The sequence below is a fragment of the Tamandua tetradactyla genome, chromosome 12 (assembly GCF_023851605.1).
Source record: "Tamandua tetradactyla isolate mTamTet1 chromosome 12, mTamTet1.pri, whole genome shotgun sequence".
Lineage (NCBI taxonomy): Eukaryota > Metazoa > Chordata > Mammalia > Pilosa > Myrmecophagidae > Tamandua > Tamandua tetradactyla.
Genome location: NC_135338.1, coordinates 27,103,826 through 27,119,305, shown reverse-complemented (window position 1 = coordinate 27,119,305; position 15,480 = coordinate 27,103,826).

The following is a 15,480-nucleotide window of genomic DNA, read 5'->3' as shown; positions in this document are numbered from 1 at the left end:
CCCTTTCCATTCTTCACAGCACCTGCTGAGTAACAAAGTTCCCCACTATAGACCAGATAGCCCACCATGATGGCAGGCCAGCGCCTAACTAACATGCCTGTCTTCACCTGTCTGAACAGGACCTGGCCACCACCTTTTATGTAAAATCAGTAACTAGAACAGTGTTGAGCACCAAGGCAGCACTGAGTACACATAGGTCCAATGAGTAAATGAATGAATGCGTAGTGTGTCAGGCTGTTGCACCTCTCCATTCTGTCTCATAAAAATACCAAAAAGCCCACTCAGACTGTAAAGCAATGCCTGTAAGCCCACGGGAGTGGTATTCTAGGACCTTCCCTCCCTTTGCTTCTTAAACCACTATATCCCAAGTACCTCAGTGTACTGGGAATACAAAAATGAATAAAACCTGGCCCCAGACTCTGAGGAGCTGAGGAGCTAAAAATGGGATATACATAAATCATCACAAGATGAGATAATAGAGATCTACAGAAGCACAGAGAGGGCATCTCCACAAGAAGTGATTTAAGAGCCCAGTTTTAAAGGATATGTGGGTATGCAAGACCTGAAGGGCATTACAGGAGGAGAGGGCAAACATATGGACATTAAGAGGTATAAGTGAATGGGAGCATAGGAAATTCTGAGTGTCTGGGTGTGTATGCGGGAGGCGGTGATGACGGTAATGAGGCTAAAGAGGTAGGCATGGAGCAGTTAACAGGTATCTGTGCCTTTGTAAGAAATTTGGACTTACTCTGTTAAGTTATGGAGAACTATCCAAGATTTTTGAATAAGGAGTGACATGATCACTTATAAATTTTAGTGAGGACATAGAGCATGGACTGGAGACTAGTGTGTTAAGGGATCAGAATCCTATTGCTACAGTCCAAGAAAGCAATGCTGTGAGCCTGGCTTAGGGCAGTAAGACTGGAGCAGGAAAGGAGACTCAAAGGATTTGGTGATTCTGCTTTAGTTAGAAGTGGAGGTAAGAGAGAAAGGATTTAAAATAACATGTACATTTCTTGCTTAGGAGACAAGTGCTTCAGCGTTAAGACAACCGTGAACTGAAAAGGGAGGAGTGGGTTTGAGAGGCACGTTCAATTGAACGTGAGTTCTCTGTGGTCCATCCAGAAAGGCAGATGCAAATCCAGGTCTGGAGCTCAGAAAGGGCTGCGTGAGGCCAGCCAGGTAGAGATGAGGACACCAAAAGCACAATAGAGGTGATACTTGTTGAGTCGCTGGCCATGCACCCAGAACCTAAGAGGGCATGTGTTAGAGTTCATGTGCATCAGAAATGAGGACTCCTGGGTCCCGGGGTCTGAAGATGAAGAGACAGAGAACTGGCAATTTTCTGCCTCAGTCAGATGCCCTCATTCAAGCTCGGACTCTGGTAATTAGAAATACTCATGTTTTTATCAAGGGCCTCATCATCTGGTACATATTAGGATGGACCCAGACGTAGGGCTTGAACAAAATTTAGCTCAATTTAAAAACAGGTCATAATATAGGCCAGTGAGGGTTGGGACTGAAGAGACCTGTGGGTCCTGGTCCTGCATTTTCTTCCAGTTAATGGTGCCTGTAGTTGATAACTGCCATTTTCCTTGTGAAACTGGAAGTGGAAATGAAGGGAATGCACCCAGAACTGGTATATATTTTGGAGCTCTCAGCAAGGCTGAAAACATCCTTGACATATTTTGAAGTGTAATTTCCACTTCCTTACCAGCCAAAATAATTGTACAGGAAAAAAACAAAAGCTATTAACGCAGGAGGTGTGTAGCATCAGACCCATATTGCCCGGAAATTTACCTTTTCAAAAGCCATTCTGTTTTTACAGTCAGTGTTTACAGTCATACATGTCCCTTCTCACTGAGTCAACCCTCTGAGCCATCAAAAGGCCCATCAATCTGGATTGGATATGGAAACTCTTCACAGTGTCTGAAGCTGTGCGAGAGCAGAGAGAATTTTTGAAAATTATCATGCCATTTTATCAGCATATACATCTCAGAGTGTTTTCTCCTGGTAGAGGGTTATAAATGGTGCCACTGGCTGTCAGGACCCACAGAGCCAGTGGTGGCAGTACATTCCCATGGCAGGGCCCAGCACATTCTCCCCTCTGTCTTGGCATCACTGCCCCTGTGTCCATGGACAGATTGTCCTCTAACTCGAGTCTAGGTTGGTGGTTCTCCCTCTTGTCCAAGACATACTTGCCTCTGCCTGCAACTCCAGTGACAGTCAGTCAGAGGGGTCTGCGTTCTTCGGCGGAAGGGTGGCTGCCTCTCACAGCCGCTGCCCGGCCCCTGAATCTCAGCCTGGAGCCCCAGCACAACAGACAACAGACATCACTGACCCTCTTTTGCTGTTTTCTGCCAATGCATTTGTGGGGCGGAGAGGTGGGGGCAAGTACGATGTGGCTATTTTCAATTGGAACTTGACACCGAGTTTTTCCTGGAATTACTCATTTCTTTCCCCATATTTGTGTCTGCCCATTGGAGGAAACTTCTGAATCCATGTCCAATCGTTTGTCTTTCCTTCTATCTCTGAATCACATAACTTCATGCTTTAAAAGAGAACTTATTCCATAGGGCAACTAAAGACCACTACTGAAATTAAATACAAATGCCACTGAGCAAAGATGGAGCACTTAGTATTTGGGGGGTGGGACGCCTGAGTTTTCATCCCAGGTGTGCCATCAGCTAGCCTTGTGACCCTGGAAGTCACCCACCCGGGCCTTCTTCTCATGCTTATACTGAGGCCTTTGGTACAGAAGTATTTGGGAGGTCCTTTCTGGTACTAACATTTTAGGGCTCTATCTACTTATTTTGTAATTTTAAACCATTCCCTGTTCCAGCAAGTTTTATTGGCAATAAACTGGGATATAATTTTCTTTATTATCATTTGATGCCACCCCCAGATATTAATACATACTTAAACAAATACTTTTAAATACTCCATTTGATTAGAATCTGAAAACTTCTGGACAGCAGCAGACCTAAAAAAGAGATATTGGAAGAATGTAAAACGAATTGGTACATCCACAGATGCCTCTGAGTGAGAGTGAGACTTGATTGTACCTCCTTTTGTACCTTTTGTATTTTTTGCCATATGCATTTATTTCCTCTTCAATTAAAACATTTTTTTAAGCAAGAGAAAGGCGTTCCGTTCTCTTCCTTCTACCAGAGGCTCTCTACAGTTCCAGTTCTTGGGAGAGAGGAGCCAGTTATGGAGCTAGAGTCACATTCTGGAAGCTGCCCAAGAGACCAGGCTCTAAGACAAACCACAGGTCTTCAACTGGGTTGGCCAACGGCCCTGTTTCCTGGCTGTCTGGTGGACCTAGAGGGGTTCGAGGGCAGACACCTGCTACTGGCTGCTCTTGCTGCTGGCACTCCTGCAGGTATAGCGACTCCATTAAGGGTTTTCCAGTTAAAGGGCAAGCTCTCATGGCTCCAGCAATTAGAGAGGCAAAAGAGCCTAAGAATCTAGCAAAGGGGAAGTGCTTCCAACCTTAAATTCTCCAGACCTTACCATTCCCTTTCAAAAGCCTTTTTGTTGCTTTGTTTTCTGCTGCCTGTATAACCTAAAAAGAAAAAAGGGTAAAAGGGCCAGAGATGAGTCTTTGGGTTCCCTTTTTTCGGACTCCTAGCCCTGTGCCATAGGCCTCCACGCAGCAGAGCTGGGTTACAGTATGTCTGGCAGGTTTTCTCCTCTAATTCTGGTTCCTCAGTTTTCTCTCATGGCAACCGTGGTCTTTACTGAGTCCTCCTCTTCTGCCTCCTTTTCTGATTGTAACCTTGTATGTGTGCTGGCCCATCACTTCAGTGCCTCCTACTTCCTGTCACCCCTTCTCTGCTTTCTCTGATCCCTTCTCCTTTAGTTTTCATACCTATTGCACTGCCACAGAGCCAAGAAATAATTGCCATTGTTGGGGTCCTCTTCTCAATCTGGAGCCGTCATATACCCCACAGCTGGATGCTCAAGGTAGGTTCGCTGACCCTCCATTCACATTCATACACTCTAATTCTTTCCAGGATCCACAGAGTCAATCACCCACTAGTAAATAGTAAATATTAGTGTCCTTCCTCTTATTGGATCTCCAGAGATCAAAGTTAAAATACTCTTAAACTTCCCGGTGCCTGCCCATGTAAAAAAAAAAAAAATTCTTAAACTACTTTTAGGTCTTATAAGAGGTCACATTGGTTCTCTGAGGTCTCAAGGCTTTCTCTGCTGACCAGAGTCCTAAAATGTTAGTTTCCCTTCTGAACATGGCTCTGCACACTGCCCAGTGTCAGTCCAGGTGCCCTGGCTGTGCTGAAGCACTGACCACCTGATCTCAGATCACTGGCCCCAGTGCACAACATGGTAACAAGTATCCTCTCCTGCTTCCCCAATTGCACCCAAGCCCAAAGTGAGGGGAGGTCACCCCGAGCAGGCCATGGGAAGGTGGGACAAGTAGATGATTAAGAAGCATGACACAGTCAGACAAGAAGGAGCACTGGATATGTGCACCTGGTAGAGTAGACATTAACAGATTCCAAGAGATGAAAAGATACAGAGCATGAATAAAAACAGCTTCAGGGAAACAAAAAGCAGAGACTGAGAACCAATAAATGTGTAATAAATACTAAAACCAGAAAGGCCTGAAGAGAAACCATCCAGAAAGGAGCACAGGAAGACCAACATTACTGGACTTAGTTCAGGGAAGAGGAGTGCAGGAGGGGCTAAGATGGTCAGTATTCAAGGGGTTGGAGGCACAGGATAAATCTCTCAGGAAGGGTCACTGACTTTCCAAGCTGTCGGGCTTACTGGCTGCAGCAAGCAGAATCTATTTAAAACACACCAGGCACTTTGCCTAGCTCTTTTTCCCTGCCAGAAAAGGCTGGAGCCAAAGGCTGAGGAAACATTCCAGTATTAGGACCTGCTGGGGCCACAGGTCTGAGACCATGAGGATCCCTGCCTGGTCATGGAATGACCACCACCTACACAACCTGCCAGGCCGGCATGCTCACAGCATATTCAACACATTTCTGAAGTCTGCTTGTGTTATCCCCTTCCACTTGGAAAGACGCAATGAGTTTCATCATTTTGTCTTCAAGCTTGTCGGAAAGCAGATGATGCTCGATTGTGACAGCTGTTCTAAGGGGATACTCAAAGGGCAATCCTTGACCAGCGGGAATAACCTTAACGATGACTGGAGAGGCCTTGGATGATTAGATTACAGCAAGACAAAGAAGAGGGCATAAAAGGGCATCAATGATAAAAATGGTCTTAGGGAAATCATAAGGAACTTGAACTGGGAAGCACCAGGGGCCTCACCCCTTTTCCTGGACTGTGGGTATTTGGGAAAAACTAATCTGGAGAAGTCCTGACTTGACCCACCCGACAGAGAGAAGTCCAAAATAAGACTGAGAGGTAGGGGAAGGAGTCAAGGAAAGACATCGATGCAAGCTTTATTTCCTCTCCCTACTGAGAGGGTTAAGGGTGAGAGGTCCTTCCTTCCCTGGCTCCTGAACCCCTAAGTTGTATAAAATACTGTTCAACAAGGCTGAATATGAGTCCTCTACTTTGCATGAGATTTATGTTCTTGAAAATAGTAGTACACAAATCAAATGAAATTTTACCTGTCAGAGTAGTTGGCTTTTCAAAATAAATTTGAGGTGAATCTTAGGTTTAAAGAGAAGTATGGTTTGTGAATGTGAATAATCATCCTGGTTCATAATTGTAAACTTGGAATTTTGAATGTCTGTCAGGGGTGTGGGAGAGGGGATAAATATTCACCTATAGTTTGCTTTAAAGTTGTAATTATGCAGTACTATAAAATAAACAAAAAAAACTGAAAGATAGCTGTGTTCCTGGAGCTACCGCTAGAAAAATATGAATTGAAAAAAAATTATGGAACTTTTCAAACGTATTTAAAAATACAACCAACCCAGCTTCAACAATGGTCAACTCACCGCCCATCCTGTGAGAAACACCAACTTTTGAGCCAGCTGACTGGTGTACAGAATGAACTTTACAGTGCAGGACCCATAGCATTAGTCCTACTGAGGTTGCACGATCCAAAAAGTTTCGGCATAAATGCTCTACTATGGCGTGAAGTAGTGAGGGGGGTGGAGAGATAAATTCTTGGTTAACAGCTAAAGAAGAAATCTTGGGCTTAAGAAAATAAAACAAAAGAAACCATGACACACACAAACTCTCTCTGAAGGATGCACAAGTAAATAATAATGGTTATCTTCAAGGAAGGGGACCAGGTGGGCTGTGGGAAAGGAGTGGGAAGATTTCCTTCTCACTATACACTTTTTTATTTCATTTGTGCATTATACCATATGCATTTATTGCCTGCTTTTTAAAATTAACTTCTTAAAAACAGGTATCATAAAAAACAAGACAAAACAAAAAAACAGGTATCATAAAGCTGTGTGGTAACCAAGCCCACTAGATGTGACAAACTGCCTGGGCTGAGAGCACTGTATCTTCATCACATTTTGATCTGGAGTAATTTGCTCTGCTAGGTGAATGTATATCCTTCCTACCCCAAGCCATGCATCATCAGGATAAATGTTTCATGTAATATATATAAAAACCCCAAACAGTTCTTATGTACAAACAAGCCAAAAAATCACTGTTTGGGAGTTTGTTGGATTGGTGGATCACAGAAATCTTTTATTTTATGGAAACAATACTGCGTAGACTTTTTGTAAAAACTTGCTCTTTGGAAACTACTACTACAGCATGTGCTTTTCGTTAAGCATTCCATGGCTGAAACACAACTCTCTGCTGAAATGCCGAGAGGATGAGGCAAAATCTTGGCCAAGGTCAAGCTCTGCTGATGGTTTTGGAGAGGAATAGTGGCCAACTGCACTGCACTTGTATAACATTTAAAAAGAAAAACTAACCCCAATTCATCTTCTGTTCCTTTCCTGGGCCAACTTTTGTCCTGCTCATTGTACACAGGAACTCAGAGGAAGCCAGATGTGCTGTATAGCTCAGACCTACCAAACCTCTAGGGCCAAACCTACATATCTTGATAAAGAAGAAACTAGGTCAGCTGATGAGGCTCTAGCTGGCTGAATGAGACATAATAAGTGAGGTCTGAATTTTAACGTCAGGATTCATCTAGGAGAAGGCAGAGAAATGTACATAAGTCTCCCTTTAGCTCTCTGGTCACTTATGCTGAAACAAAAACAACAAAAAGACCCCAATTTAGTAGAAAATGGGGGCTTATATCTACATCTAGGTTTTATTGTGAATAAGATCTTCAAGTTTTGCATACTTGGTTCAAAAATCTATGTTATACACACACAAAAAGCCTATACATCCTCTTTGGGATTGGTACACTAAGTACAAGGAAGCACTAGAAAATGTGCTTTTTTTCCAGGTCAACAGGAAAGATATATACAGAGAAATGTCTTTCAGCAGCTAATAATATGCAAACTCTACATTTTGCACATGCCTGTCAAGCTGATGGCCAGGCAAAGATAATCAGGACAAACTCCAAGGAAAGGCAGAGTTATATAAAGACACAGGACACAGAGACTTTTTCCAGTCTGTGAAGTGGTCATGCTTTAGGACTCCCCAACGGATAGCAATATATAAACGTTATGGACTCCCTAAATTTTCTCAGGCAATTAACAATTAAATAAACAAGAGAATATTTTAAATTTCTTCTCCTTTTACAGTTCCCAGTTCTATTCACTTCTCTCTGCATGGTATATTCTTCATTTCTCCTATCCTTGAAACAAGAAACTATCTCTTTTCTCTTTCCTAAATATCCTCCCATCTACAAAACCTGGCAAACTTACCTATTTCCTGACATTAGCAAATGAACTTGGAGAATTTCGGTTGGTAACAGAGACTATCTGGAGATAAAAATAGGGTAGATATCAGGTAATTGGAGCTGAAGGGATACAGATTGTGCAACAGAACTGATTGCAAAAATTCAGAAACGGATAGCACAATACTACCTAACTGTAATATAACAATATTAGAACACTGAATGAAGCTGAATGTGAGAAAGATAGAGGGAGGAGGCCTGGGGGCACAAATGAAATCAGAAGAAAAGACAAGACTGAGATGGTATAATCTAGGAATGCCTAGAGTGTATAATGATAGTGACTAAATGTGCAAATTTAAAAATGTTTCTGCATGAGGAAGAACAAAGTAATGTCAACAACGCAGTATGTTGGAAATAGATGGTAATTAATATTTTAAAACTCTAACGTATGTGTGAGACAAGCAAAAAATGTTTATTTGGTACAAAATTTATATTTTGTCTAGTGCATTTCCTAATATAACTTTAGTGGGCAGCTTAATTGAACACCATACTACTTGGAACCTTGCATAGGGCATGAGATTTTGTAGGTTTGTCCAGAGTGATGCCCAGATAAATCTCAGAGGGATTTGATCAGTGAATAGGGACGTATTTGCAGAGTCCCCTAGGTGAAATGGTGAGAAAGGGGGAAAATTCAACTTCCCCAAGTGGAGAATTCTTGACATTCTCACAGGCAGTGGGGACAGCCAAAGCAATAAGCCGAGCCTCCAATCTTGGGGTTTGTTCATATGAAACTTAATCCCGCAAAGGAGAGGCTAAGCCTACTTAAAATTAAGCCTAAGAGTCACCCCCAAGATAACCTCTTCTGTTGCTCAGATGTGGCCTCTCTCTCAGCCGACACAGCAAGCAAACTCACTGCCCTCCCCCTCTCTATGTGGGACATGACTCCTAGGGGTGTGGACCTTCCTGGCAACATGGGACAGAAATCCTAGAATGAGCTGGAACTCAGTATCTAGGGATTGAGAAAATCTTCTTGACCAAAAGGGGGAAGAGTGAAATGAGACAAAATAAAGTGTCAATGGCTGAGAGATTCCAAACAGATTCGAGAGGTTATCCTGGAGGTTATTCTTATGCATTAAATAGTTATCACCTGTTTAGTTAAGGTATAATGGAGAGGCTTGAGGGAACTGCCTGAAAGTGTGGAGCTGTGCTCCGGTGGCCATGTTTCTTGAAGATAACTATGATGATATGGCTGTCGCAGTGTGACTGTGTGATTGTGAGAGCCTTGTGTCTGATGCTCCTTTTGTCTACCTTATTGACGGACAAGTAAAACATATGGATTAAAAATAAATAAATAATAAGGGGAACAAATATTAAAATAAATTTAATAGATTGAAATGCTGGTTATCAGTGAAGGGGAGGGGTAAGGGGTATGGTATGTATGAATTTTTTCTGTTTTCTTTTTATTGCTTTTCCTGAATTGATGCAGATGTTCTAAGAAATGATCATGATGATGAATATACAACTGTGTGATGACAGTGTGAGTTACTGATTATATAACAAGAATGGAATGATCATATGATAAGAATGTTTGTATTTGTATGTGGTTATGTAATATAAGTAAAAAATAAATTAAAAAAAAATTACCTCATTTCCACTCTACAACTTATCTCTTATTAAACCTTACAGCACTGACAATGTGGTTAAAAATAAAGACTCCCCCCACCCCTCAAGTTAAAAAAAGGATTTCCCTTCTCCCTTTAAGGTTAAATAGTGGACAGAGCGCATTCGTTAAGGTCACACACAGCACATCTGTGGTGTGACTCCTGTTGGAGAACCAGATGGAGGGAACAGGCTTCTCCCTAAGTCAACGAGGTCAAGAGGCTATGTTGTGGCACCCTACTTCCGTCACTCTCTTGTTTCTGTACACAGTCTCCTGGGGGCGGGATGAGTGTGTACAACAAAACAGAAGGTACACAGTATCCAAGGGAAACTGTCATATAAAGAAATGGTAGGATCTGCAAAAGAATGCTACAGCTAGGAGGGTCTTTAGAGTACATCTAATTCAAACCCCTAATTTTATAGATAAAGAAAAGAGCCCAGAATTAGAACCCAGGTCACCAGCCTAATCCTCTGTTCTTTTAACACATGAAAGAACTGAGTATAGGAAGAAGCAAAATATAAAATTAAATCAATGGACTCCACCCCATTCCCTTTCCCCTGACCAAATACATGCAGTCCCTTTAAAATTACTCATATCTCAATCCTCCATTTCTTTTCAGCTCCCTTAGCCTATACCTGGTTCAAATTTCTGATTCTTATCCAGGACTTAATAGACACCCTGGTGGCCTGAGTAGTTGGAATTCTAACTCTACTCCAGCATACTGCAGCCTGAGAAGGGAGATCTTTGGAAGCAGGGGTAGGATATAAGTAACCTCTTCAGCTCAGAAATATTCTGATCCCACATCATGCTTATAATAATACTAACTCTAAATTCAGCAGCTTTTGAAGCTAATGCTGGCCAAAAGGCAACAGGCAAAGCCATCTAGAAAAAGAGAAAAATTCAAGAATTAGTAACAAATAAGGAAGGGGGGCAAATGCTGTAAGCTCAGTTTGGAGGGTATGAGATTAACTGCCCTTTTTAAAGGCAGTGCGTACCATAGTAGAAAAGGGTAGAATTCAGGATGCAGTAAGTAGATCCTTAGGATTCCCTATTCAAAGGAATCCAAAGGAAATCAGTTCTTGACTACCACCCCCAAAATTATTCATTTGGTCTAGTACCCACAATGCCTAGTGGTCTACAACCAAAGCTGGTTGAAAGGAAGCAAAGGCCTAAAGTACTTCCCACCTTCCCAAAAACACATGTTGGTACTTAAACAAGGGTCTTGGTGCCTCAAGCTACTAAGGGAGCGACTAATCCATCTCCTAGTAGACTGGTGCAATAGCTACTTTTGAACAAGTGGGCAGCTTGGCAGCATGTCAGCCCAGCTGACATCATCTAATGAGAAACTGTCCCAGGACTGGGGAGAGGCAGAAGGTACTGGGCTCCAGCACAAGGGAGAAATTTGGTGAGTACCTAAAAAGTATAGCTGAGTTCTAAAGTAAAAGTTCGGAGGGATTATGTATTATTTTTATGTTATTCATATCAAGAGTTAATCATAACAATACTTTTTATACCCTCTTTCAGCTTACCTCATCCAAGAAAAACAGATTCTCACTGTAATCCGGAGGGAATCAAATACCCTAAAAATGACCATTTTACTATAGAAAAAGAAAGCAAAGACCAGAAAGGATTCATTTAAGATATATACTAAACTAGTAAACTAAGAAACTGTCTCCTTTAAGAGAAATAAGCAATACCCCTCACGAGGATGAGATATAAAGAAGGTGGAAAAAAGGATAAATGAATTAGTGAAAATCTCAGAAAGGCAAGGTAAACAATACAGTCAAATGGCTGCTGGGTCCTACGAATCTATAATGAGGGATTGAAGTGGCTTTATTTCAACAGAACACATTTTGTCACCTCATCTCTACTGGTGACATGGATAAGAATAAGTAACTTATGGTTACACTGTTAAGCAGCAACAAATCCCTCAACACTGTTCACTTCAGGATAGAAAATCACTAATCACTTGACCATCAAGAAAAAAATCTGTCTATAAACCTTATGGCAAAATAAAATGTTTCCATTTGAATTGTATTTTTTTACATTAAAAAAATAAACATAAGCAGTGTTTCCATAAAACATTATCTGCAAGGTGAAAATGAGGCAAGAAAGGATGGGACACAGGGCGGAAGCTAAGAAAAGATCAAACTGTAAATATAATGATGAAGGGGCATCAGGAGAGGCCCTTGCTAAGACACTCTCCTCTCACCACTGTTCTCATAGAAACTTGTGAAGGTACCTGGACAATGGAGCTAAAAGGTCAAAGAGAAACATTCTCTTGATATAAACAGCTTAATTCCGAAAAGGTGATATCAATTTATACCCAGTCCAGCAATGGGAGTTTCCCTCATCATCCAATTTCTAGGCATCTAATCCATAAAAATTATTGCAGATATAGTCCAAGATTTGTACACAAGAATGTTCAACACAGGACTTCCTGGAAGATGGCGGCTTAGTAAGACGCGCGGATCTTAGTTTCTTCTCCAGGACACCTACTAGGGGAGTAGAAACGATACAGAAAGCGCCCAAAGCCACAACAGAGATAAAAAAGACAGCGTACCCCATCCTGGAACAGCTGGCTGGCTGAGAGAAGCAGCTCGGGTGAGATCGCCGAGGCGCGCGGGCCTTACCGGGCGGGGTGGCAAGCGGCCGGAGTTACTCCCTTCCCCCTTCCCGGGCCGGCTGGGAGAATTGGAGAGGTGGTCCCCTGAAACCAAGGCGACTGGCGCCCACACCACGCGCAGCCCCCGGACCAACTGAGAGAATTGGATCGGAAACCCCCAGGCCGCGGAGAACGGTGACGGGTGGGGGAGGCCCCTTCCAAACCCGTGACTCCCGGGAAAGTGCACTCTCTCGGGCGGGCCGCTGCCGCTGGCGCCCTCCCGCCACGCTTGTTGCCCAGGGCCGACTAGGAAATTCGGACGGGCTCTTTCCCTGGCTGCGGCAACCAGCAACCCTCCCTGCGTTCGGACACCCTCCCTGCGTTCGGACCCCTGGGCCGGCTCAAGCCGCTTCGGCTAGCGAACCCCCAGGACGGCGAGAGTTTTCCAAAGTTTAAGGTCCCACAGCACCTTTTACTGGTGGGACCCGCAGACAAACGTGTGCCACGAGCGCCACCTACTGGGCAGGATAAGAAAAACAGAACCCAGAGATTTCACAGAAAAATATTACAACCTTGCTGGGTCCAACACCAAGAGAAATCTGAATAAATGCCCAGACGCCAGCAGCAGAAGATAACTGTCCACGCTCAAAAGATCGAGAATATGGCTCAGTCAAAGGAACAAACCAATAGCTCAAATGAGACACAAGAGCTGAGACAACTAATGCTGAATATACGAACAGAAATGGAAAACCTCTTCAAAAATGAAATCGATAAATTGAGGGAGGACATGAAGAGGACATGGGCTGAACATAAAGAAGAAATAGAAAAACTGAAAAAACAAATCGCAGAACTTATGGAAGTGAAGGATAAAGTAGCAAACATAGAAAAAATAATGGATAGCTACAATGATAGATTTAAAGAGACAGAAGATAGAATTAGTGATTTGGAGGATGGAACATCTGAATTCCAAAAAGAAACAGAAACTATCGGGAAAAGAATGGAAAAATTTGAACAGGGTATCAGGGAACTCAAGGACAATATGAACCACACAAATATACGTGTTGTGGGTGTCCCAGAAGGAGAAGAGAAGGGAAAAGGAGGAAAAAAACTAATGGAAGAAATTATCACTGAAAATTTCCCAACTCTTATGAAAGACCTAAAATTACAGATCCAAGAAGTGCAGCGCACCCCAAAGAGATTAGACCCAAATAGGCGTTCTCCAAGACACTTACTAGTTAGAATGTCAGAGGTCAAAGAGAAAGAGAAGATCTTGAAAGCAGCAAGAGAAAAACAATCCATTACATACAAGGGAAACCCAATAAGACTTTGTGTAGATTTCTCAGCAGAAACCATGGAAGCTAGAAGACAGTGGGATGATATATTTAAAATACTAAAAGAGAAAAACTGCCAACCAAGACTCCTATATCCAGCAAAATTATCCTTCAAAAATGAGGGAGAAATTAAAACATTCTCAGACAAAAAGTCACTGAAAGAATTTGTGACCAAGAGACCAGCTCTGCAAGAAATACTAAAGGGAGCACTAGAGTCAGATACAAAAAGACAGAAGAGAGAGATATGGAAAAGAGTGTAGAAAGAAGGAAAATCAGATATGATATATATAATACAAAAGGCAAAATGTTAGAGGAAAATATTATCCAAACAGTAATAACACTAAATGTCAATGGACTGAATTCCCCAATCAAAAGACACAGATTGGCAGAATGGATTAAAAAACAGGATCCTTCGATATGCTGTCTACAGGAAACACATCTTAGACCCAAAGATAAACATAGGTTGAAAGTGAAAGGTTGGGAAAAGATATTTCATGCAAATAACAACCAGAAAAGAGCAGGAGTGGCTATACTAATATCCAACAAATTAGACTTCAAATGTAAAACAGTTAAAAGAGACAAAGAAGGACACTATATACTAATAAAAGGAACAATTAAACAAGAAGACATAACAATCATAAATATTTACGCACCGAATCAGAATGCCCCAAAATACGTGAGGAATATACTGCAAACACTGAAAAGGGAAATAGACTCATATACCATAATAGTTGGAGACTTCAACTCACCACTCTCATCAAGGGACAGAACATCTAGACAGAGGATCAACAAAGAAATAGAGAATCTGAATATTACTATAAATGAACTAGACTTAATAGACATTTATAGGACATTACATCCCACAACAGCAGGATACACCTTTTTCTCAAGTGCTCATGGATCATTCTCAAAGATAGACCATATGCTGGGTCACAAAGCAAGTCTCAACAAATTTAAAAAGATTGAAATCTTACACAACACTTTCTCGGACCATAAAGGAATGATGTTGGAAATCAATAATAGGCAGAGTGCCAGAAAATTCACAAATACGTGGAGGCTCAACAACACACTCCTAAACAACGACTGGGTCAAAGAAGAAATTGCAAGAGAAATTAGCAAATACCTCGAGGCGAATGAAAATGAAAACACAACATATCAAAACTTATGGGACGCAGCAAAGGCAGTGCTAAGAGGGAAATTTATTGCTCTAAATGCCTATATCAGAAAAGAAGAAAAGGCAAAAATTCAGGAATTAACTATCCATTTGGAAGAACTGGAGAAAGAACAGCAAGCTAACCCCAAAGCAAGCAAAAGGAAAGAAATAACAAAGATTAGAGCAGAAATAAATGAAATTGAAAACATGAAAACAATAGAGAAAATCAATAAGGCCAGAAGTTGGTTCTATGAGAAAATCAATAAGATTGATGGGCCCTTAGCAAGATTGACAAAAAGAAGAAGAGAGAGGATGCAAATAAATAAGATCAGAAATGGAAGAGGAGACATAACTACTGACCTCACAGAAATAAAGGAGGTAATAACAGGATACTATGAACAACTTTACGCTAATAAATACAACAATTTAGAGGAAATGGACGGGTTCCTGGAAAGACATGAACAACCAACTTTGACTCAAGAAGACATAGATGACCTCAACAAACCAATCACAAGTAAAGAAATTGAATTAGTCATTCAAAAGCTTCCTAAAAAGAAAAGTCCAGGACCAGATGGCTTCACATGTGAATTCTACCAAACGTTCCAGAAAGAATTAGTACCAATTCTCTTCAAACTCTTCAAAAAAATCGAAGTGGAGGGAAAACTACCTAATCATTCTATGAAGCCAACATCACCCTCATACCAAAACCAGGCAAAGATATTACAAAAAAAGAAAACTACAGACCAATCTCTCTAATGAATACAGATGCAAAAATCCTCAATAAAATTCTAGCAAATCGTATCCAACAACACATTAAAAGAATTATACATCATGACCAAGTAGGATTCATCCCAGGTATGCAAGGATGGTTCAACATAAGAAAATCAATTAATGTAATACACCATATCAACAAATCAAAGCAGAAAAATCACATGATCATCTCAATTGATGCAGAGAAGGCATTCG